Consider the following 8,978-nt stretch of genomic DNA (forward strand, 5'->3'; position numbering starts at 1 on the left):
CGGCTTCACCACAGGCCATAACCCACAGGCCCCACCACAGGTTCCCAGAGAGGTGGTCAAAGCCTTGGATGGGGGGCGGAGGGACGTTTTTAGGGGGAGAGTGAGTAGAATGCAGCAGAGGCAGCAGCAGAGGGATGCGGCGACCTGCTTGGCTTCATGAGGTTGCTGCCAAGGGGCAAGAAGCACGCATGCCCCATCCCAGGCATGGCCCCGGAGCAAGCCCGGCTGTGCTGTGCCATGCCACCTCCCTGGCACACCAACAGCTTTTCTCCTCCCAGCTCCTGCTGCCCTTCACCAGTTCCCAGCCAAAAGTGGTAGAGGAGAGGGCCATGGCGCGGATTGCCAGGCTGGCCAACTTCATCACCACCTATTCCCTGCCACAGGTACCAAGCTCCCACTCTGGGCAGCCCCAGTCCCCCCATCCCTGTGTCGCTGAGCCCCAGCACCTCCTGGGGGAGCTGGGCACCCAGTCAGCAGGAGGTTGGGAGCTGGGGTCTTTGTCCTGCCCCTGTCCTGTCCGTGCTGTCTCCTAGGAACCCGGGTCCAGCAGTCCTGCCCTGCTCCGGGCTGCTGCCTGGCTGCCCTGGGAGCAGCTGGGGCTCAGCTTGTGCCTGGGCTCCCTCTCTTCCCCCAGATCTGCCCCTGCTTTGTACAAGCCACTGACCCCGGACATCAGTGCTCCAAGACACATCAGTTTGTGATGCTGGGGAAGCTGGTGGGGCACCTCACCCTCTGCTGCACCTGCAAGGACAGGGGGACCCGCCACGAGGCTGCAGAAGCTCTCCATCACCTGCACACCTTCATCATGCAGCAGCTAAGTAAGAGAAGCCGCGTCAGGTGGGGTCCCCTCAGGCATGGGCAGCCAGCGGCCACTCTCCTTAACAAGAGAAAGCCTGAAGCAACCTTCCTGCAGTCTGAAAAGCCATTTCCCATCACTCCTGCTCACAATAGCCCTGGGCCATCCTGGGGTATCTGCTCCCTGGACCTGTCCTGGTGCCCTCTTTCTTTGCCAGCGCCTTTTTTGACCAGTGCTCTCAGACTGCATCTCCAGCTCTGCACCCTCTCTCTGAGCACCCCGGTTTTGTTCCTCCCCAGGCAGGTGTCCCAGGCTGCACAACAAAGGGCAGCTGAAGCTCCAGGAGGACTGGCCAAGGAAGCAGTCCTGGCACCATTCGCGAAGTGGCCGTGCCATCAAAATCTTCTTGGTAAGAAGGGCCTTTGGCTCCTGGTCAGGGGGGCAGCATGAGTGAAGGGACATCTGACGCATGGGGATGGCAGGGGCTCACACTGTTCCTGAGCAGGGGTTAGGCAAACCCCAGTGAGCTTCGGTTCCCCGCGGGACCCTGACCCCCACCTTCGGTCTCCTCCCCGGCGCAGCCTGACTCTGCATCCTGCTCTCACTGCACAGCCAAGATTCTCTGGGTGACGCTCTAGGTGACAAATCTCCCCTCTTTTCTTTCATCCTGCAGATGTTCATGAAATACCTCCAGCCCACAGACCAGGTAGACATCATCCTCATAGCCATCAAGAGCTTCAGATCCCCAAGTATCTACAGCATCAGCGCAGCCGCCTACATGGTGGACATCCTTGTGGAGGACCCTGCCTTCCAGCCGGGGCAGGTGAGTAGCCCGTGGGTGGCACAGCTGATGCTCCAGCCCACCAGGGGACCGTTCCTCCCTGGTCACTGGCCAGCACTGGTGCAATCTCAAGCCGGCATACCACAACAGGAACAGAAGCAGCTCCCAGTGGGAGCTGGGGAAATGGCCGCGCTCACCCTGCTGACATCCCCACTGTCTTCCCTCCAGGTGCTGACCATTGTGTGGACCATCTATGGAAACTTGCCCTCCATCACGGCGGCGGTAGCCCACAACAGCCTGAACAGGGCCCTGCTGGTGCTGACGAACAAACACCCCGCTGAGGTCGTGGCCAGCCTGCTGCAGTGCTCCCCAACGTGCACACAGTACAGAACCCACCAGCCTTTGAGGCTCCTCTCACAGTGGGAGAGGGGCCCTAACACCCTCCTGAGGGATGTCAGCCCGGTCATCCTCCAGGGTGTCCCCGCTGACAGAGCCCCGGGTCTCCACAGTGTCGCCATGGCCATGTGGAAGATAATGTTCTCCAAGCCCCAGGCTGCGAAGAAGGTGCTGCAGGAGCTGGTCAGCATGCTGATGAACCAGCCGCTGCGCAAGACCTCCACCTCCTCCAAGGACAACCCACGCATCCTCTCCCTGGCCGTGAGTTGCTGAATGAGGCCTTGCTGACCTCTGGAGCTGCTCTCAGCTGTCCGGAGCCCCCACCCCCCTTCCCTGGCCAACACAAACCTTGACCTCCCCAGGGGCGCATGGACATCTCAGTGTCTGGGTGTCTTCTGCAGGCAACCAGGACGATAAACGAGATCCTTCTGCAGCCCACTTGCTTGCGGGAGGTGGATGCGATTTTCCCCCAGCTTTTCCTGGCACTGCTTTTTCAAGTGTCATTCACCACGGAGCTGACACTGCAGGAGGTGCAGATCTTCTGGAAGGAGCATCAACAGTATCAGCTCACTCCCATCAGGTGTTCCATCCCTGGCCTCTCATCCCTACCAGACACCTGGAGCCAAGACGAGGATCCCGGTGGGAGCTGGCCATTTCTCCTTGTGCAGGTCTGCAGTGAATTCTATCAGAGTGCTGCTCTGCGTCATGGGTTTTGAGAGGCAGGTGCTGGCCATCGAGGCGCAGGGTGGCTGGGATGCCCTGCTCAGAGCCCACACCCACCTCATGGGAGTGAGCATTTTGGCCAGGTGAGAGCCTTTTCTCCCCCCACCTTGGGGACCAGGCACCCCAGGCCACACTGGTGACGTCCAGGCAGGTGCAAACCCCAGGGAGATGTGCCCATCTGGCTTGGGCCTGACAGTGCCTCCTTCCCCCTGCAGGGAGATGATGGAGACCCCAAGACCCCTGTGCTACACCATCTTCTGCCATCTGGCAGAGCTCCTCAGTGTGGAGGGCCATACCTGGGAGATGGTCGCCATGGTCTTCCTCACTGAGGTGAGCCTGATGGTACCTCTCCAAGCTCCCTCTGAAGCTCAGTTCTCCCATGCCCACCACTGCGGGAGGAGCTGGGGCGGTGGGTGGGCTCCAGCTGGTACCATGGAGGAGCAGGCGAGCAACCAGTGTGGTGTGGTGTGGGGCACGGGGCCACTCTGCAATCCCTGCCACCTGCGTCTGGACTTAGTCTTGTCCCGGCATCCTTGCCCAGAGCTGATGGTCAGAGCCATCACTGCACCTCGCCACCTCCCGCTGCATGTTTTTCAGATGCTGGGCTGCACCAACCTCAGTGAAGATGTGGACCGTGCCCTGGAAATCTTCCCCATGTATCTGCAGAGCCAGTGCCTGGGGATGCCCAGCCTGGTGCTCAGGGCCATCCTCAAGCTCACCAAGAGGCCCAGCACGGTGAGTAGGGGACAGCTGGGACAGCCGGGACAGCAGCCCAGCAGTGGCTTGGTCTTTTCTGGGCATCAGGAGCTGAGCTGGCTGCTGGCAGCTCTCACACCTCCCCAGCCCTCTGCCCCATGCAAGGAGAGAGGCAGCAGTGCCAATGGGAACAGGCTCCCACTGTCAGGATGTCCCAGCAGGAATGCCAGCAGCAGAGCCACCAGCCTGAGCATCTCGGTCTCCAGAGACTGGCCGTGGGGTGCTGAGCCCCAGGGTGAAACACAGCAGACATGGTGGGGTCTGCTGACAGCTCAGGCAGCTTTCCAGGCAGTGCTAGTTGCCCACCAGCCTGCCCAGGGGGGTTGGTGGAGAAGAGGACAGACGAGGGGCTGGAAAAGAGCTCTGTCCTCCCACTCTGCACCCTGCTCTTCTCATGGCTATGCCGGTGAGCCCTGTTTGTAATCGACGCTGCCTGCCGAGAAGCCAGCGGGGAGGCCAGTGGTCCTGGAGAGCGTTCTCCCCTCTGCGATTAGTCGCTGCTTTACAAAAAAGGAGGTGGCGTGTTTCCCACAGGCAAGGAGAACCCTGGTCCTGCTGCCACACATCATGGAGCTGCTGCAGGATGCTGACAGTGATGCCAGCGCTGTGGCCCTGCCCGTGCTCAGCAACATGCTCTGTCTGCTGGAGAGGAAGGCGTCCAGCCTCACTGCCCTGGCGCTGGCTGACAAGCTCCGGCCGCTCTTTGAAGATGTAAGGGTGGGGGAGAGCCCCGTGCCCCCTGCACCGGGCACCTCTATTCGTGCCTCCCACTGCAGCCCCCGTGCTCTGCAAGAGGGATGCTCTGCCCCACCGCCCCCAGACCCCATCGCTGCCCTTGGCAGCTTTGTGCTGCATGCCAAACCCTCCACATGGACTCACCCCTCCTGCCAAGGGGGGGATGATGGTGGCAGGACTGTGGTGGGTGTGCTGAGCCCCACCGATGCACACCCTGGCCCTGGCAGCATCCCCCATCCCTCTGCAGGGTCTCCCTCTCCAGCCCGCAGCCCTGGGGACACTAGCCCCCCTGGGCAGACCTTCTGCATGCCACAGCTCACTCCCTTTTGGAGCAGGGCTGCCTGCATCCATTTTGGGGATGTTCGTCTCTATGTCAGCCCCTTGCTTGCTTGCCATGGGCTTGGTGCTGAGGTCCTCCTCCCCTCCTCCCCCAGGAGTCGGACACCGTGCGAGAGCTCTCCATCCGTCTGTTCCAAGACACGATGGGGCTCGTGGTGGGTGCTGAAAAGAAGCAAATGAAGAAGAAGGTGTGGGACAGCCTGCTGCCACTGCTCCTTCACCTGCATGACCAGGACAAGAGCGTGGCTAAGGTAGGATTCCCAACCCGACCGGTCCTGTGGGCAGGGCAATGCTGACACTGGACCCTTCAAATGTGTGTCACCATGAGGTCTAGCTTGCTGGGTTCCTAGGACCAGGCAGAACGCCCCTCCCTGCCCACAGCTGCCTTTCTCCTCCTGCTGCCTGGATGGATGGGGAGGTGGATCCTTTTCCCACCCAGTTCCCTCTGCACAGCCCATGGCACGAGTCCCTGCAGCCCCAGAGACTGAGCTACAGCTCCACAGCAGCCTGGGGCCACCAAGGCCAAAACACTGAAGCCCCGACGGGCTTCCAGCCATAGAGGATGGCTGCCTTTATCTTCCCCTGGGGTGCTGCACCTCATGGCAGTATCAGTCCCCAGCTGGTGCGCCTTCCCTGCACAGGTCGGGACAGGCTCTGGGATCTGCTGAGAGAGGGGACATGGGGTCCTGGTGGTGGTGAGGGTTGTGGCATTTCTGCTTCTCACCAGGCCTCCCAGAAAGCCCTCTGCAGCGCCAGCCGTTTCCTGAAGTGGAGGCAGCTGGCGCAGCTGGATGAGACGGCGCAGGTATGGAGGATCTGCGAGTGCCTGGTAAGCCCAGCCCCAGCCTCCGCGGCATCTGCCCCGGGCGAGCCCTGCCCCATGCCCAGTGCGGGGGACGGAGGGCTGTGCCCCCATGGCTGCATGCACCCTCCCGCAGCACCCTCTGCTCCAGGCTGTCCTCACCCTCAGGGTCCCAAAGGGGACCCTGCCACCAGGATGGCACCCCAGCGTCCCCAGGGAGCCCTCTGCTCCCTCCGAACCCCGATGCCACACGGCGAGGACCTGGGAACGTCCCACTGGAGGGAAAAAGGGGGGTCCTGGGCAGGGGGCGGCCCGACCGGGGGGCAGCTCTGTGCCAGCCCTGTGCCCTTCTCCTCTCTCCAGCTGGCCAGGAACAGGAGCAAGGCCAAGGACTACCTGCATCAGAGCCAGCCCTACCTAAAGAGCCTGCAGGAGTCCCTGCGGCGGGAGGCTGTTAGGTTCATCGGTGAGCCACGAGCCCCGGGGTCCCTCCCTCTCCCAGGGTCCCTGTGTCCTGGCGCACAGGGTGTCCTGTGGGACACCCCTTCACCCCCTCCCACCCCTGCCTGCACAGGTGGGGCTGGCAGGAGGCTCATCCATCCCTTCCTCCATGCTGCACCCCGGGCTTAGCCCTCCCTGGTGTCTGTGCGGCTGGGCGGGCTGGGTGGCAGGGATGAAACGAGGAAAGCCAAGGCCGCCTTGGAATTAAACCTGGTTAGGGATGTCAAGCTCAACAGGAAGGGCTTCTACAAGTATATTGGAAGCAAAAGGAAGACCAGAGAAGTTGTGGGCCCACTTTTGAATGAAACAGGAGCCATGGTGATGGAGGATGAGGAGAAGGCGGAGTTACTGAATGCCTTCTTTGCTTCGGTCTTTACTGCTCGGCCCAGCCCTCAGGAGTCCCAGGCACTGGGGGAAGTAATGGAGAAAGACGAAGACTTCCCTTGGGTTGAGGAGGATCAAGTGAGGGATCAATGAGATCAATTAGATATTCACAAGTCCATGGGCCCTGATGGGAAGCACCCGAGAGTGCTGAGGGAGCTGGTGGAAGTCATTGCTGGGCCGCTCTCCATCATCTTTGAAAGGGCCTGGAGAACAGGCAAGGTGCCTGAGGACTGGAGGAAAGCCAGCGTCGCTCCAGTCTTCAAAAAAGGCAAGAAGGAGGAGCCGGGGAACTACAGGCCAGTCAGCCTCACCTCCATCCCTGGAAAGATGATGGAACAGCTCGTTCTGGGCGTCATCTCAAGGCATGTGGAAGAAAAGAAAGCTATCAGAAGTACTCAACATGGATTCACCAAGGGGAAATCATGTCTGACTAATCTGATAGCCTTCTACGATGGCATGACTGGATGGATAGATGAGGGGAGGGCAGTAGATGTGGTCTACCTTGTCTTAAGCAAGGCGTTCAACACAGTCTCCCACAGCATCCTCATAGGGAAGCTTAGGAAATGTGGGCTTGATGAATGGACAGTAAGGTGGATAGATAACTGTTTGAAAGACAGAGCTCAGAGGGTCGTGATTAGGGGCACAGAGTCTAGTTGGAGGTCAGTGACGAGTGGTGTTCCCCAGGGGTCAGTACTGGGTCCAGTCCTCTTCAATGTATTCATCAATGACCTGGATGAGGGGATAGAGTGCACCCTCAGCAAGTTTGCTGATGACACAAAGCTGGGGGGTTGGCTGACACACCAGAAGGCTGTGCTGCCATCCAGAGAGACCTGGACAGGCTGGAGATCTGGGAAGAGAGGAATCTTATGAAATTCCATAAGGGCAAGTAAGTGTAGGGTGCGGCACCTGGGGAGGAATAACCCCATGCACCAGGACAGGTTTCGGGGTGACCCACTGGAGAGCAGCTCTGTGGGAAGGGACCTGGGAGTCCTGGGGGACAACAGGGTGCCCATGAGCCAGCAATAGGCCTTGTGGCCAAGAAGGCCAATGGCATCCTGGGGTGCATCAAGAAGAGTGTGGCCAGCAGGTCGAGGGAGATCATCCTCCCCCTCTACTCTGCCCTGGTGAGGCCGCACCTGGAGTACTGTGTCCAGTTCTGGGCTCCCCAGCTCAAGAAGGACAGGGAACTGCTGGAGAGGGTGCAGCAGAGAGCTAACAAGATGATGAGGGGACTCAAACACCTCTCTTATGAAGAAAGGCTGAGGGATTTGTGTCTCTTCAGTCTGGAAAAAAGATGTCTGAGGGGGGATCTTATCAACACTTATAAATACTTAAAGGGTGGGTGTCAGGAGGATGGGGTCAGGCTCTTTTCAGTGGTGCCCAGCGACAGGACAAGAGGTAAAGGGCACAAACTTGAGCATCGGAAGTTCCACCTAAACATGAGGAGGAATTTCTTTACTTTGAGGGTGGCAGAGCCCTGGCACAGGCTGCCCAGAGAGGTGGTGGAGTCTCCGACTCTGGAGACATTCAAAACCTGCCTGGACGCGTTCCTGTGCAACCTGCTCTGGGTGACCCTGCTCTGGAAGGGGGTTGGACAGGATGATCTCCAGAGGTCCCTTCCAACCCTATGATTCTATGATGGGCAGTGAGGTCCCCGACAGGCAGCGGGGTCCCTGATACGCTATGTCCCCTCAGGGCTCATCGGACGGCAGATGAATGAGCACAAGGAGATGGAGAACATCATAGAGGGTGAGTGAGGGCAGTGGGGAGGAGGAAGGACCCCAGCACGGAGCTCCCCAGCCAGCCTGGGCTGTGGGGACAGGGGTGTTTCTGGAGGCCTCCAGATGAGTCTTCTGCCCCACAGCTCCCTGTTGGCCCTGGGAATCATGGGGTGCAACGTGCCCTGCCTGAAGGGGACACAGGGCTGTCACTTCACCTCTGCTGCTTTGTCCCCACAGTCCTTGAAGACACAAGGAAAGATGCCAGCCCCATGGTCTCTTCCCTGGCGACTCAGACGGTCCTCATCCTCAAACAAGAAAGGCTGAAGTCGAGGTTTAGCCTTCAATGGCTGAACTTACAGCTGACGAGGGCATGGCTGAGGTGGCACTCAGCCCCCAGTGAGGACTCTGCTGAGGCACAGACAAAGCAGCAGCCCAAGCCCTGGGACACTCTGCAGGCTGGGCTGTCTCCTTGCCCCCACACCTAACAGGAAAGAGACCTCAGCCCTGGAGGAGCCGGCATCCTCTGGAGAGTGGCAGGACAGTGGTCCAGGGCAACGCCTTGCCTACGCACTGCGTCTGGGCCACAAAGTCACAGCTGCTCTGCTAGGTGAGGTGAAGGAGAAGCCCAAGCCAGAGGCTGAGGCAAAAGCCGAAGTTGAAACTGAAGGTTCCTGTCATGCTTTGGGATGAACTCGCCACTTAAACAAACAATGGATGCTCTCTAAATCCTCTCCCAAGTGAGAGGAGAATGAGAGAGACTTATGAGTTGAAAAGAAATTACTTTAATTAAATATTAATAATAAAATAATTTAAAGATAATAATATTAATAAGGAAATAACAAAATATACGCAAAACTGTATCAAGCTCCCAGGATGACGATCACATCACCAGCACTGGAAAAGTCCCAGACTGGACTCAGTGACAGATGCGAGCTGAACTCAGACCTGGATTCAGGAACGCTTATATCGTGAGCAAAGCCGGATGAACAGACAGAATCCTCCTCCAGAGGATGCCGGCCATTGAAGAAAGAGGCTGACCGCTTT

This window comes from Larus michahellis, chromosome 10 (assembly GCF_964199755.1).
Source record: "Larus michahellis chromosome 10, bLarMic1.1, whole genome shotgun sequence".
Lineage (NCBI taxonomy): Eukaryota > Metazoa > Chordata > Aves > Charadriiformes > Laridae > Larus > Larus michahellis.